We start from the raw sequence: 16,227 nt of genomic DNA, 5'->3' as shown, positions 1-16,227 counted from the left end.
AATATATAAGCTTTAAGAAGGCAAGAATTTTGCAGAGCTATTGCATTGGGTTGCATAATATTATAAAGGATTTCATAGTATTGTGTCCACCCCCTGTAGATGCTTCTTTATTTAGCTGTGCCAGCCTTTCACATACACACTCCTCTACAGTATATTGCTCACTCCTCCATCACAAACAGACTGAAGCATGCACACAAATAGACATAAATACACTCACACACCTTTCTTTTGCTGATCCTTTCCAGAAAAAGTGTCTAAACTTTCCCCATTCCCATTTCCACAGGGCCCCATATCTCACTGTGGGAAGGGAGAGGAATAAGCAGCAGCGTGCTGCCTCTGCCAGCCTGTCAGATTTGAAGTTTATTAAGTATATCAAACTGGGGCCGGCCCCCTCAGGGAACATTTGCAATCCAAAGCTCTGCTTGCTGTTGCTTCCGCCAGCATCAAGCTGTCACAAACACTCCACTTAATTTGCAAAGCAGTGCGCAGAGGGGGGAAAAATAAGAAAATAGGAAACAAGTGTCATTTTCCACCATGTGTGAGTACACCATTTGCATCTAAATCAATCTGATGAAAGTTGTTGGTTTTTTGCTCTCGGGGAGAGGTGATGCATTGGGTTGTTAAACAGTGCTAGGTTTTACAGTTCGCTGTGCTGTATAGAGTAGCTTCAATATGAGGACATTTCTGAAAGCGCTATATTTACTTCTTTATTATATTTACCAGCAGAAATGCACAATTCAGTGCGTGCCTGTGCAGTGTGGCAGACACAATATATGTCGAATATATTTTTCTCATAACCAGGCGTAAGAAAGGCTTATCTCAGTGGTTAGGGTGTGTTCAATTCCTGGTACTGTATTGAGCTTTATTGATTGATTGATTCTGAGCCCCTCGTGGCCAGCCAAGCAAACACCAGCTGCAAGTGAATCGGTGCATTTTGAGCTGACACGCCCACACAGCCACCGATAGCATAACCGCCGTCCTACACACTCACAAGCTGAGCGCCTCTCAACTCAAAAAACTGACGGACCGTCCCCGCTCCACACTCCCAGGCCAGATATGCAATTTATCAGCTGGAAAACATGCAGGAGGGCTAAAGGTGGAAGAGCCTTCTATCTGGTCTCGCTACACCAGCCACTGCTCAGTATGCTCTACCTGGGCTCATTTCACCCTCCAGCGGACAGGAGAGTCTATATGGGCCCCTCGGTAAAAGACCTGAGGCGCTCCCGCCCTGACTCACGGCACCTCCGCTCCCCTCAGCCCCTGCAGAGGAGATCAGACGCCGACAGGACAGGGAGTTATGACGCTCCTTGCTTGTGTGTTTAGCATGTTTATACTTGTGCAGCTGTTATTACCACCATCAGTTCAAGTGTTAACGCAGGATTTGTCCATCATATTTTTGGGCCACATACGCTCGCAACATTCAACAAGCAAGTCTCAGAGAGGATGTGTTACAATGAGATAATAGAAGTTTCTAAGCAGGAAAACGGATTACCCTCGCTCCAGAATTAAACAATTCATTACCGCCTTTCTTTTTATAACTATAGACTAATTACATTAGCCATGATGGTTATGTCATAAGTCTGTCGTGCTGCTTGCACAGTGCAAATGAATGGACTTACTGGAGAGATTTGAGCCATTTTAAATTGATTCTAGAAACCTATAAGGAAAACGTATAAGCCTATGGAGCATAAGTTATGCTATGGCTCGGGGTTACAAGTCTGACACAAGTGATGATCGTACGGGCTGGTCCCACTAATAAGACATTAGTCATGTATGTGAGAGAATGAACGTCTTACAAGCTCATTTCTGGTGTCTTTTATCAAATGCTAATTTAACCTCTGTCTCTCCCTTCTCTTTGCCATCCTTTCAGAAGATATTAAGATCCACGTGAGGACTCAGTAGATGTGTTTTTACCAGAGCTTGGCCTTGTCCTCAGCTGCTACAGCCTACATCTCCAGGAGTCACAAATTGTGTGCTGTGAAACACTAATACATAACATGATTTCTTTTCTCCCTTGTGGCCTCTCAGAGCTATGCTTCAGGATGCTAAGGTTACCAAACCATGGAAGTTAAAAGTAACTCAGTATTTCTTGGTGTAAAAAACACTGTGGCTGTTATCCCAGTGATGAATGTGTTTTTTGGCATATAGAGCTGGGAAGTGAGATCTGAACACAAGTGGACATCCAAGATGCCATGTGTGAAATGACGTACTTTGCTGTCCACTTGTGAAGTGAATACTCAGGACAGATGTTGAAACCCAGCTCTGAACAGCTTCTAATGACCAAATAATTTCAAAACAAACAACATTACCATCAGTCAACAAAATTCCTTTGTGTTAAGTGCTAACTATTGGATGTAAGCATGCCAACGAGCTAAACTAAGATGGTGAACATAGTAAATGCTACATCTGCTATTTTCTTGTTTTGTTTCACCGGTTGTCTGCTTGCTTTAAATAAATCAGAGAAAGTTCTTTTGACGTGAGTAGTTTTTTGCGTAACAGGTGGTGGAAATATGGAATGAATACATATATAGGATCCTGTGGATGATTCCTCCTTCTCGAGCTGTCTACATCTGTGTCACACACAAAAAATACAAAACGTCTTGCAAAGCTCAACGCATCACTCAACCAGCCGTGGTTTTGGTCTGCCCATCACCTCCAACAGCAACGAGATGTAAGAATTCACGACAGCATTCCTCCCTTTGATCTCTCAATGACACAAGTGTATTCTCCCCGTCTTACAATCTCAGACCCTTAACCAGGTTCTGAAAAACACACATGCATGCACACACACAAAAGATCTGTCTTCTGAAAATGTACAAAGTCTCAATGGAGCTATGCATGTAATGAAGAGAGCGTGTGCCTGCAGCCACAGCCAGCATTGGGTAAAAACAGACAAAGGGAAACTGTCAACTTCACTGGATATTCCTTTGGTTTTATTTTATTTCAGAAATGTTGAATGGAGATCGGTAATGTGGAAAATCTGGCAGTATATCAAAGGGAAGACTGTGTGGATGTGTGGACGAGTGCGTCTGCATTTAAATATAGTGAATTTTTAATGGTTTTGTAGACGTTGGATGCTTTAGGGGTAAAAACAAGGTGGTCATAACTGTTTAGGGTCATCACAGAAGATGAAAACAGGTTCATTGCAGTAATTTTACTTGATTAAAGCTCGGATGTGCCTCTCAGATACAAGCTCATTTAGGTTGCACTATGTCAACAAACATATAAAATGTATGTCTTGTATAATGTGATATGCCTGTTAAACATTTTAAAATCCACATATTAACTCTGCTGTTACCACTGATCTACACAGCGAGATGAGAGGAGCTATTTGCATAAGGCAAAATCTGTGTACAGCACTCATACATAAGTAAGTGTGGGCTGCGTCTGTTGCTTTCTTTTAGTTAGCAACCTCAGGCAAGGGTTAGCCCCTTAGCAGGTTTATGCATGCAGATGAATGCTAATGCTTTTGAAGTAAAATCATGCATTGCTTTAAAATTTTAACACCTTCAGAGCTACGGTAATAGCATGCAGCAACATGTGGTGGAGTGTTGTTTTTAAACACAGATGGGACTGGCAGAGGTTAATTAGCCTCATATACCTCAACATATTTACTCAGTGGCACTTTTATTTTCACATTATTCACAGTAGTAAAAAATAGAATTACTATAGATGCCATGCATCTGTTTTTGATAGTGTTTTAGATGTAATTATTAGGGGTTGAAAGCTAACATTATACTTGCAAAATCAACAACATTGTGTTCAGTCTACAAAAAGTACTAGCTAGTTAGTTAGCCAGGCCACTGTCCTTAAATCAGTGAATGATTGGCATGTGTAACGGTAAAGTAGACCGCAGACAGAGTAGACACAGTAACAATGGTCAACAATGGACAGTTAAAGTGAAACTCTTTAAGCCAATGGACACCAACTTTATTTTTAGCCATTGATACAGCCCTAAGTGTTGGCTACTTCTTGCAGCTTGAGTTCTGATTGACTGTAGCAGCTTTCAATTTGCATTAATAGAACTGTTCTGACACCCCAGGCCAATTAATACCACACCACTGGAAATCCTCCTGGTACTTTTGATGGCCAGTCCAGACCTGCACAGAAATGAGAGAATCTGGAAGATGCATTTCATATGGGACCCAATATTTAGCTGAGGTGGCTTTAACACTGCCACCAAAGATATGTGTTCACTACAGACTTAGTGTTTTTGTTGCAGACAGTATGTCACAATTATTGTAAATGTATAGCTGCTGTGCACAGAAAGGCTCGGTCCAACCAATAACTTCTATCAGCATTAACACATTCTGAGGATTACACTATATTGGCAAGATCACTATGTTTTGACCTACACTGATGTAAGTCCAGAACCTTCATTCCATGGAGCCATTATCACCTCATCAGATATCAGCAAATGCTCTCAACCATCATGCACCACTGGAAAACCCTTGACCCCTCCTAGGGGGAAAAAAAACTGTGTTGACTTGAGAGACGAAACATCTCTCACCACCATGCTGTTTGGAGTGGCGAGCTGAGCCGGCTGCTTGGAGCCGAGGCTTGCATTGGCAACACCACCACTTGTATTAATGCGCAACCATCACTCTCCCCTGCATCTAAATGTTTCATTACAGCCAAGGCGCAGACACAATTTCGCGGCCTATATGGGGCCGCTCACCAGCAAGCGTGCTCTCTTAAGGGAAAAGTAAAGCATGACAAATTGAAATAAATGAGAGAGGGAGAAGAGATGTGGAGGAGGAGGAGGAGGAGGCCTTTCTCCATATGGTCATGCAGGGAGGATAACTCGTGTATATTTCTAATATCACTCTGTTTCTGTCTGGAAGCAGTCAAAAGTCTTCTTCTCTGTCTTATATTCTTCTACATTAGTGGTGACCTGGCTCTTGTTATCAACTGTCGTTTTAATGGAATTATTCTTCTGAAAAGAAAATTGCTAAAAAAAATTAGATTTATGTGCTCCCAAGATCATTCAAAAGACCCTTAAGATGCTTAAGATATCAAAATATGGCCATGTTCTGCATCATACATGGAACCAGTCGACCAAGGTTATCTTCCACCATGCAGTCAGTATAAGACATTTATATGATGGCTGATTTTATCTTTCCATACAGTCCAGATGTTGCTTGTGTGCCTACAAATTGAAAAATGGTTGCAGTAAAAAGCCAAACAAATTTATCATTTCTTTATCAGCTGTAAACCATGTGGGATTTACAGAATGATAAGCTGTATCATACATCTTTGATCAGTGCTATCTGTGTTTCTTTATCAGCTAAAGGGTTATGACCCCCAGGCCATCAGGGAAATGACAACTCAATTCCGATAATCTGACCAATTATTTAGCAGAGAATCATGACTGTAAGAGGACAATCTGCTCAGGCCTTGGGTCGGTCTTTGGAGAGGGTCTGATAAAAGTGATCTGACAGAACTGTAAGAGCATCTGTGATGCTTTTCTGATGTTCTCATAAATTTCATGTGAGGTGTTGCGTCACGTGATAAAATTATTATATTATCGCAGCATTAGAAATGATAAACGCCATTACTGTCAGATAAAATGGAGACATGAATTTGAGAAATAAAGAGGAGGACTGAAAACAAAACCAAATACTTCAGCAAAGAGGCTGAAGAGAGACAGAGGCAGTGTTGTCACAGGTGCTGTTAAAGTCAGTGTATGTGGCAGGTTGTTTACACACGTGCAAGTATGTGATCAGGGCGCACACACACAAATGAGCGTGAGCTCTCAAACCCCCATGGCCTAAAACCCTGTGGCCCCTCATATCAATGAAGCCACACCACGGCAGGTGTGTTGCCGTAGCAACTAAGCCCTTTCATCCCCGATTCCTCATTGGGTATGCATATTCTGTTTGGCGCCCTCTTCCCCCCCCCCTCCTTTGCCCCCCCTCCCACCACCCCCGAACCCAGTCAATCACACTTTGGTCTCATCTCTCCCCTCTGATTGGCTTGTTCGTCTCATGCCCTCCTTCAAAGTATTGACCTTCATACACAGCTGACTGCCGAATGACAATGAGGTGAGAATCACCTGTAACACTGTCGGTGCACGTGAAAGACATGGCGAGAGAGGGGAAGGAGTGGAAGAGAAAGCACACCTGTTGCATGATTGAGTACCAAACATTCACGGCTCAGGAGGCGCTTGAAGACAGTGCTTCTTGAAAATAATGCCTTGGTTGAGAATGGGGATCAGAGACGGAGATTTGAACCGACCATGGATTTTTCTTCACACGTCTCTTTCCATCCCCACTTTCAGAAATGAAAAAGATAATACAGAGCTTTTTCTGTACCTGAAAGCCCTGGTGTCGAGAGAAGACAGAGGAGAACAGAAAATAAATGGTCCAAGTGATAGCTTGTGTGCAGCTAATATGAATAGATATCATATGCAACACAGTGATTTGGCAGATTTTGTGTCTCTGTACAAATATTTCTCTGTTCTTGTTTTCTCTGCTCGCCTACTTTAGGGAAATCCCCGGCGGTCAAAGGTATCGACTTTATCTTCTCTCTTCTCCCAACCTGTGAGCTCAGGTTGTCTGCTCCACTGAGCTCCAAAGGCTGACCGCGGCAGCAAGTGAGGGGCGAAATTCGGAAAAACTAAGTCCTGATTATCAGGTCAGTTAGCTCCTCTTATCTTCCCACTCATCTCATCACTTACAGCAACCTCAGTGTGTGGATAGTCAGCTGGAAGATCTTTAAGCAGCTTCTATTGGAAATCCTTCTGCTGATAAATGTGTGCTCTGAAGGCAGCAGGCTTGTTAGAAAGGCTGCCTGTTAGCTCAATAACAGTTTGTCTGACCTGTTGTATGACAGGTAGCAATTTGATCAGTCAAAGAGGCTACAGTAGGCTGCTTTCTCCAAATTGTTGAGGCTTTCCTTTAGCGGCACAAACCAAACTGATGCACCTCCCTGTGCTATGCTCCCCCTGATGTAATAGCGCTGCAGCTTGGAGTGACTGCATGTCTTTCGGTTCATCAGTGTGCTGCTCGGGACACATTTTTCTGTCCGAGTCCAACCGAGCCGTGGTCACGACCAAGCCCGACCTGAACTTGACAAGGGCTCTACTTTTTGGGTCCAAAACCCGACCCAAGCCTGATGCAGTTAATGTGGTTGTGTTAATCTGTCATGCTGCTGTTACCATGGTTACAGCTTGCCTGTTTACCCTGATTGCAGACATGCTGAGTGTAAACGTAGATTTTTATACATATATATACATTTCTATTTTTACACTATAGTCCCACTAAAATACCTTGAAAGCACTGTGTCTATTGACGTAACTGAAACAGAACATAAATTCTACATTTTCATCTGAGCCCAGCCTGGTCCGTGATGGATTCATGGCGGGTTTGCTCTGCTGTGCACATAGTCTGGAAGAACATAGATTTTTTTTAAGGTGTCTGTTTCCTTCAACTTCACTACAAGCCACAGATGACAGTCAAGTAACTTATGCAGAGTTGCTCTTATGTGTGACATTTGTCCATAGCTGCATGTCAGTGAGCAAAACAGAATAGTGATTGAAGAGTAAGTGTTAAAGGGTTTAGCTAAGATGCTCTATTCTATATGTTTATGATTATAATGGGACCAAATGATAATGTTTAATGTGCAAGGGGTCACTCAATGATAAACCCACTATTTTAGCATCCTTTAATTCATTGTTTTGGTTTTGTAGCCTGCAACCTTATGGCTATATTGCTTCTCTTCCGCGACATACCCAGCAATGTGCTTCTTCACATCTTGACGTAACATCTTTCCACAACCTTGTCCTGCACTGGTGTTTTGGTTTTTTTTCACATTCCATTCAGATGCTTCAGACATATAACGCCAGTGTTGTATTTTTAGGAGCTAACAGTGTTTTGCTGCTCAAACAAAGTTTGCAATTGATGAAAAATATTCTTTGCAACTTTGACTGACAACCTCAAAATAACAACAATACCTCCAGCTGTTGAAGCTGTAGGTACCTTTTTCCCTCATTGTCCTTACTTTGTTCAGCTTTTTAGCTTGTAGCTGATGTGACCTCACCTGGCCTACCATTGATATACATCCATGTAAGGTAGCCTACCTCAGACAAAACAAACAGACAAACAAACAAACAAACAGCATTTTGGCAAAGCAGTAATGCAGTGTAGCTTAATATAGTAACTGCTGTATAATTACTGATTTGGAAATAAAAATCAGTAACCAGTTACTGAGTAACACTGGTATACAGGACCTATAACCACCATCACCAAACACATTTGCCATATCATCTGTATAAGATGTCTGTGATTTGTTTACAAAGTGTTGCACTGCCCCCTAGGGACCAAAAAAACAAACTGATTAGTGTGGGTTTAGAGCTCAACAGGTTTTAATTGTTACTGTCAAAAACAAGGCATGCGCTGTATGTACACCCTGGCTGACAGCTGCTAAATGTAATTGGATTCACAGCTTTGGTTGTATTTTTAGGCACAGAAGTGTTAACATATTCCTGTTTTACAATGTTATTTTTTAGTACTGTGTGCGAAAGGTTTTGAGCAATGGTGTTGGGGGCATGTCCATCAAAACAGTGATTTGATGAGTTACAGTTGGTTTTAATGCTTAAGTTCTTGCAGGTTAAATAATAAATTAATTGTTTTCAAAGGCACAGACAATACTGACATCTTGTGTATTGGTTTTCACAAAGTAATAATTGTTGTGTCTGAACATTGCTCACGTCACCACATTCACCCCAGTTCTGTGGTCAGATAGTAGGCCAACCAAATCAGCATTTAAAGTTTAATGGTAAAAAAGTTAAAGATTAATTTATTAGTCGGTTCACAACACAACACAACAAGAAAAAAAGCTACTCGGTAGACAGATACTTCTGTATCTTTTGCCAGATGGCAGACGGCTGAAAATACTGTGGGTGTGGCTGTTGTCTTTAAGTACTCTGTGCAGACACCTCTATTCAGCAATGCCACTGATACCCTGAAGATGGGTACCACTGATGTTCTGGGTTGTGCATGAACCATGCCAGTTTGTGATGTTCCCTGTCAGGATGCCTCCTATTACTCCTATGTAAAAGTTGAGAAGAATCTGGCTGACTGAGCGAAGGGCATATGGCATCCTTTGTGCATCTGTTGGTTCTCAGTGCATATGGGTGAGGGCTGGCTGGCTGAGATGTTGTCTTGGATGTGCTGAAGAATCAGTTCCCCAAAACACTTAATCAGGATGGGGGTGACTGCGACAGGGCGGTAGTCAAGAAGACTCGACACAGCAGACTATTTGGGTACTGGGACAATGGTGGCTGTCTATAAGCAGGTGGGAAACAGTCTGCTGAGAGAGTGAGACGTTAAACATGCCAGGAATAACATCAGTAAGATTTAAAATTGTTCAAAGATTCAAACATGTAATTGTATGAGGCCGTCTGAATACAGATCATTATATCATTAACATTATGTATAAGTAAAAAAAATAAACAATCCTCAAGTCATTGACAATGATGTATAACACAGATGTGTATATAACTGTTAAGTGTGCCTGTCTGTAGTTATTGCACCCAATAAAAATGCTAAACCACGTAAAACGATAATGTATTTAATTCATCCAATTTGTCTTTGGGTTACTTTCTCATTACTTTGTGAACTAACAACGTTGCAACAGAATTTAATTAGTAGAGAAGTGTTTATCAGAAAGCTTGTGTTGCCTTTGATATTGAGGCTAATAAACTTTGTATTTACACCATGAGTCACCATGCTTTCATTGCCAACGTGCAACCATTTGAACCCAGTATTTTCTCACATCTGTCTTCATAAAACCTTAACAACAGTGCTGTTATCTCTGTCCACATTCCCTTTATCTTTACCCAATTCATTACAAAAAAGGGAGAGGAAGCTCAAACACCCCTCTCTACCCACAGTCCCCCACTCTCACTGATCTGACTACAGATGTACCTGGTTTGGATCACAGAGGGAGAAAAAAAAATGGATTTGCCGACACAATGGCTCTGGCATTTTGAGACAACAAGAGACAAAGACACATCAGAGATGGTAAGAAGAGCTTTGTTCCATCTGTCTCTGGTCCGAATAATGTGATCAAAAGTGCACAACAGAAAAGGAGCCTGTTGGGTCTGTCATAGATGAGCTAAATTTGATTCACAGCAGGGGTTGAAAGAGTGAAGGGGGGAAAAAGCTAATTTCCAGTGCTTTGGAGGTAAGGGCGTGTATGTGTAATAACCGCACCAAAAATGTGGAATTAAACCTGTAATATAGGTTCATAAGTCAGACTGTATCATTCTTTTTTACATTTAATTTCCTTTTGTGCACTTCATCCAACCATTTCTATACCTTGTTCTTCTTTTCTTTCTCTTTTTCACCCTCTGTCCTGTCCCCCTCCTCTTTCTGCACCACCTGGCTGCTTGCTGTTGATGGATGGGTCAATTTGGCTGAAACCTAGTAGATCATAGCATGTTAGTCCATGTGAGGTGACATGACATCTCTTCATGAGAGCACCAATATCACCCCTCCCCACACAGATTTGCTAGTTTGCCCAAGGATTTGTCAGCTGCAAACAGTGTCCCATACTCCTACCTTCCTTCAGTGGCATTTAGGCCTCAACTAACAGTGCATTCCTCTAAACCGCATCTTGCAATAATATTCATACATTTTCAAATATTTTCTGTTTGTTCCGGCGTGTAAATCCGACTGTCCAGAGGCATAGTGAAATTGGTTGTGTTGTCATCGTCCCACTTTGCTGGGAGAGATGTGGAATTATTCCTTGTCCCCGAGCAGAGAATCAGATCCCATGGTCTAAACACACACACGAGGCAGAATGTCTTCCTATCCATCTGCTTTGTGTTTCCGTAATATTGATGCAAAAGGTCTTTAAAGGAATATTCAGATTATGTGGGTTCTTTCTGTTGGTGTCGTTTGGCTAATAATGCTTTAGGCTAGCAAATAAGCTCCAGTTTAAAATGTCTAGTGGAGCCAAATAAATGAAAGCTAAAAAAAAGACTATTTTTTGAATGACCTTCTGAGAAATATGCTTATTCAATTTCTTGAGTGAGATAAGAAGACCCATACTACATACCATGTATGTACAGAGGTAGTGTCATCCAGTGGTATCCTGTTTCATTTTGTAGATTTTATCCTCATGTGTCTTCTGTTACTTTCCACTTCCTGTCTTTGTCTGTTTCCCTGCCTGTTTTTGCTCACCTGTGTCCCATTAGTAATTCCTGTGAATTTAAGCCTGCATTTTCCCCTTTTTCGATTCCATCTTTATTTTTACAAAGCTTGGGTTTAGTTTTTCAATTGTCGGTGTGTCTTGCGATTGGGTCTCTTTTGGTTAACTCCTAACAATAGAGCCAGGACACAATTAGCTTAGCTTAGCAAGAGACTGAATTTGAGGGGAAACAGCCGGCCTAACTTTATCCAGAGTCAAAAATGCCTACCAGCACTTCTAAACCTGACTAATTAACACCTTGTATCTTATTTGTTTATTCAATTTACAAATTAAGAGGTTAAAAAAACAAGACAAGTTGTTGGATTACAGAAAGTAGCTAGACAGGAAGTCACTGTGCACAGCCTCAGTTGTAGCATGTTCCTCTCCAAACAACAACTTTTTATTTTTTTTTTTTTTTTAAATTACTATTTATGGATAAAACAAATGTGTTACAACGGAAATGTGTTACGGAAAAAGTGTCCCTTTTATTACTGACACATTTGAACTTCTCCCTTCCTCCCTGGATGTAATTATTAGGACACTCTTAAAAAAGCCTCCGAGATGCAAAGAAAGAGAAGAGAGATTTGAAACATTTACTCAAACGGGCTACCATGGTAACCATTTGGTTATAATTTAATGTCTTTTTGTTGTGCAGCTGCTGAATAGAGAGAGGAACTCACCGCTGAAAGGCCGTTCATTGCACCGCTGGATGAATTCTAATAATCTGTCGTCTATTTTTCTCTGTTCTTTATCCCGTATCCTTCAAACCCCCACGCACTCTGCGCACCCTCGTTCAGACTGCTTTGTTAAAAGGGTCAAAGAGCAGCCTCATCAAAGGGTCATTTGTGAGTCTCAATGGGGAAGTAGGCTAGCTCTTTTCCTTAATGGGACTCGGCACAACTGAAGCATTTTGGAGGGACCGAGGAAAAGGCTTTATTTCTAAATGGAGCTTTATGAAAGGGAACTACGAAATCAAGGAACTTTGTTTGCTGTTGGTGGGTGGTGCCTGCAGAGGCGACTGAATGGAGCGTGTCACCACAAGAGTGTGCTAAGAGGCACTCCAGAACATAGATGAGCTGAATTACTTATGGAAATAGAAGAAAAATGAACAACAGGAAGGGCAGCACTTAACGTTATTATGTACTTTGTATTGTGATAATATTTGCACAGACTGTAGAAATACTGGTTTAACAGCACAAATCTATTACAAAGAGATATTGTGAGTAGGCTGCTTAAACATTGTTCTACGCGGTTGCATGATCATAACAATCATCACAATGATAAAGTTCCTTCCCTTATATCATTACCACAAAGTCATTTACTCATTTAAAGGAATTCACGCACGCACACAGGCACATCCACACACGCCAGCAGCACCTCAGGCAACAATAATCAATTAGAATATCCTGGCAAAGGCTGGCTGCACCATGTAAATGATGTGATACAAATGAGCTTTTCCTAATTAAACGGTCTAATTTGCTAAAAGGGGTGTGAGAGGGAGGTTGGCGCCGGAGCCAGCTGAAATGCACGGCAACAACAAAACGCCGCAGGTGCTGTTGAAGATGATAAATGTGAGTAAAGCAGTGTGTTTTTAAAATGAGCCGTTACGGGGGAACATGACATGTGCATTTGTGTTTCGTAGGAGTGATTTATTTCCCGCAAAGTCCTTTGTAAGGCTGAAAGAGACGCTTTCATCACTCTGTGAAAAACTCGGCAACAGACAGTTCGAACATCGTGTTTGAGGTCAGAAAAATTTGCAGTGGTATGCGCTCAGCAAAAAACATAGAGGGAGTCAAATTCAAGTGATCTGATCGTGACGTCCTTTTTGAAAAGCGTTAACGATCGAAAACGCAGTGGCTCAGTGTTCCTCAGTGCTGGTCCTCGGGGCTCGCTGCCCCGCATGTTTTTGATGTTTTCCGTGCCACAACACACCTGATTCAAATGAATGGGTCGTTATCAGGCTTCGGCAGAGCTTGATGATTATCTGATCGTTTGAATCAGGTGTGTTGGAGCAGGGGAACATCATGCAGGACAGGGGGACCCCGAGGACCACGCTTGAAAAACACTGCTGTAGTTGGAAATGTTGCATTGTATGTCTTCTATTCTTTTTGACAATATGCCAGATGTTCCCTTTCTTCTTTCAGTCTTTGTGCTAAGATAGCCTCATACTACATGTGCCAGGCCTTCACACAGCAAATGAATATGTTCTATTTCCCCACAATTTTTTCCAACCCAGTCCCCTGGATGAAACTGTTGGCAGTTACTGTTAATGCAAACCATAGATACAGTCACATTTGTATGTGTCACAGGTTACGTACCATACTGACATGTCTGCGAAATGTGTCATATCATGTTCAGGTTACATGTTTATGGGCTGGGATATGTCAGGAGGCAGCAGGGCTCGTGATGTGAGTTACAGGCAACAGCGTTTCTATATTTATAAGCAATCACCACTGGGTATTTTTAAGACATCGGGAACTTCCAGCTGTGTTTGTGGCAACCAAATCAGGTATTTTTAGCTAAAACACGATGTTTTCCTAACCCTGCACATGGAAAAAAAAAAAGGTTCTTCAGAGTGATGTCATAGAACACCCATTTTTGGTTCCACAAAAGACCCTTTATCATGAGATTCTTTAATGCACCCCCAACAAACACACCCAAAAGTGCCTTGGGGAACCATTAAAAAAAATACCATTCTTTTAGGCAGCATAAATGGTGCTCTAAAGAACCTTTTTTGTACTCTCACATGACAGTTGGTAATGTGTTTAAATGAAAAAAACCTGTCACCTGTACCTTTTCATCCCGCCAGTGAAGTTAAGTTTATAAATTTAACAAAACAAAACCCTAACAAATTTTCCCTAAGTCTCAATATGTAGTACACATCTAGAAGTTCATAATACTCAATTAAAAAAATTATCTAGACCAAAAGTCTTCTGTTACAGAAGTACATAAAGCCTCAAACATAAAAAAACAAACAAAAACAAAACAAAAACAAACACTGAACATGACATAATTATCAGTAAGAAAATCTTGAGAATTAGCAGTTATTAGGGCTAAAGGATCACACAGTATATTTCATGTCAGCTCCATTAGATCTACAAACAGACCAGGTGTAAAGTGTGCACTCACCTTTTTAAGGTAATTAATGTTCTGCCAGTGAGCTTTTAGCAGCAGTATGTTTCAGCATATCAATCAGCATGAGATACACAGCAGCAACAAGCAAAGGCTATATTGCACACACAATGACCAGCCACCCAATGGGTCTGTGTGTGTGTGTGTGTGTGTGTATGTGTGTGTGTGTGTGGTAGATTAGTACAACTAATGAGGACTTGTCATAGCATCAGGGTTGTGAGGGTGCAGGCTGCCAGGTGTGTGATGGAGAAGGGCCTAGAGGGCACTGTGAGACATTTTAATAATAAAGAGATCCCCACTGAGAATGATGTGTGTGTGTGTGTGTGTGTGTGTGTGTGTGCGTGCGTGCGTGCGTGCGTGCATGCGTGCGTGCGTGTGTGTGTGTGTGTGTGTGTGTGTGTGTGTGTGTGTGTGTCACCAGGAATAAATTCTACATCATGTAGAACTTCCAATGTATGCATGTTCCCCCTACCTCCTGTCCATCTATCCAGCGTCCCTCATTCCATCTCCTCCTTTTTCTGTCTCCTTCCAGACCAGAGGATGGACAGAAATGAGAGAACTGGGGAAAAAGAAGGAAACTGTTGGCAGTACACATGTGCGTCACGGACACCTTTGAGAATAATGCTAATAAATGCAGGTGCCCTTTGTGTGTGTGTGTATTTATGTGTGTGTGTGTGTGTGTGTGTGTGTGTGTGTGTGTGTGTGTGTGTGTGTGTGTATTTGTGTGTGTGTACGTGAGGTCTCCTAGGAGCTAAACAGATGCAGTATCAGCATGTGACATAACTAATATGAAGATGACTAGCTGCATAAATAGTAAGGGGCAATTCAGTTTATGGGGTGTTTGTATAGTCCTGCTCCCAACAAACTGTCATATACAAACCATGGTTTGTATATGACAGCTGTGTATCACAACTATTTTGGGCATGGGTGACGAAATACATCCACAAAGGATACACCTGTGCATCCTCAGTCAGTCAGCAAACTTCCCCAATCCTAGCTTTTTGAGATACATTTAAGGAATTGAGACATCCTTCAATCTGGCACGCTGAGATCGATTTACAAGTCACAGACAAGAGGACAGAAGGGAGAGGAGACGAGGATGCACAAAATAGAGAAATAAGAGGAGCCCATAGAGTGATTTCAGTGAAGAGGCAAATCAACATCCACAACACATCAAGAGAAGAGCGGAGCACCCATATAAAAAAAGCATGCATTACCAATCAGCTCTTGTTCGATGACTTATTGAACAATTTTAAGTTATAACTTAGAAAGCCTAGAAAAGGAATAGCTGAGTTCATATCGACATTCTGAAATATGTGTCTTCTTTCTTTTGTCTTAGCAAAACAAAACTTTGTCTCCACATTAGAGGAATGCATGATTTTATATTCCAGTGACATGACAATAGTGTGAGTTTTCATGTTTAAATAAGGAAAGCAGGTGTTCCCAAACACTACTGAACTTCAAGGTTGTTCACTCAACACACACACACATTACTAGATTTAAAGTTGATGTGATGAACTTGTTGGCAAACGTTTGCACAGCCAGCAGTTACAGAGCCATATTATCATTCATTTTTTTCAGTTTTAAAAGACAAGGGACCCAACACAAGAGACGCAGGCAGGTAACAGAACAGAATGTGATTCAAAATCAAAAATCTAAAAGTCAAAATGCATGAAGCAAAAAGGCAGGCTGCAAAAAAAACACAGGAAGCAGTTGAACTTAAAGTATGAACCACAAAGAACACAGGGGACACAGGGCATGTGGGGAAACTTAACAGAAACACAGGAGACGCATGATGAAAACCAACAAACCAATAGAGACAAAGAGAAAAAGAGGTTTACTAAACAGACTAATCGTCAAATAAGACACAGGTGAACAGGAAATATGCGGGGAAAGGAC

The 16,227-nt window shown here is 41.4% G+C and overlaps 3 long non-coding RNA genes across 7 annotated transcripts; 2 read left to right on the top strand and 1 right to left on the bottom strand.

The window, feature by feature from the left end:
* Positions 1-240: 240 nt before the first annotated feature.
* On the top strand, positions 241-2,473 carry LOC119021310. Of its 2 annotated transcripts, none has more exons than XR_005075515.1 (2): positions 241-538; positions 1,871-2,473. It is a non-coding gene; the product is annotated as an uncharacterized LOC119021310 (long non-coding RNA). The 2 variants fall into 2 exon arrangements; XR_005075514.1 differs by lacking the exon at positions 241-538 and adding an exon at positions 560-1,313.
* A 253-nt stretch (positions 2,474-2,726) lies between these two features.
* On the top strand, positions 2,727-14,452 carry LOC119021880. Of its 3 annotated transcripts, XR_005075787.1 has the most exons (6): positions 2,727-2,882; positions 6,489-6,636; positions 9,861-10,025; positions 11,852-12,767; positions 12,839-12,939; positions 13,555-14,452. It is a non-coding gene; the product is annotated as an uncharacterized LOC119021880 (long non-coding RNA). The 3 variants fall into 3 exon arrangements; XR_005075786.1 differs by having other exon boundaries at positions 11,852-12,939; XR_005075788.1 differs by lacking the exon at positions 2,727-2,882 and adding an exon at positions 3,314-3,370 and having other exon boundaries at positions 11,852-12,939.
* On the bottom strand, positions 6,631-14,423 carry LOC119021881. Of its 2 annotated transcripts, none has more exons than XR_005075789.1 (3): positions 14,326-14,423; positions 10,323-10,427; positions 6,631-9,312 (listed from the first exon to the last, which is right to left on the bottom strand). It is a non-coding gene; the product is annotated as an uncharacterized LOC119021881 (long non-coding RNA). The 2 variants fall into 2 exon arrangements; XR_005075790.1 differs by having other exon boundaries at positions 6,631-9,309.
* Positions 14,453-16,227: the final 1,775 nt, after the last annotated feature.

The sequence above is a fragment of the Acanthopagrus latus genome, chromosome 6 (assembly GCF_904848185.1).
Source record: "Acanthopagrus latus isolate v.2019 chromosome 6, fAcaLat1.1, whole genome shotgun sequence".
In the NCBI taxonomy this organism is placed as follows: Eukaryota; Metazoa; Chordata; class Actinopteri; order Spariformes; family Sparidae; genus Acanthopagrus; species Acanthopagrus latus.
Note: the sequence above shows the minus strand (reverse complement) of the source record. Positions and strands in the feature narration are given on the sequence as shown.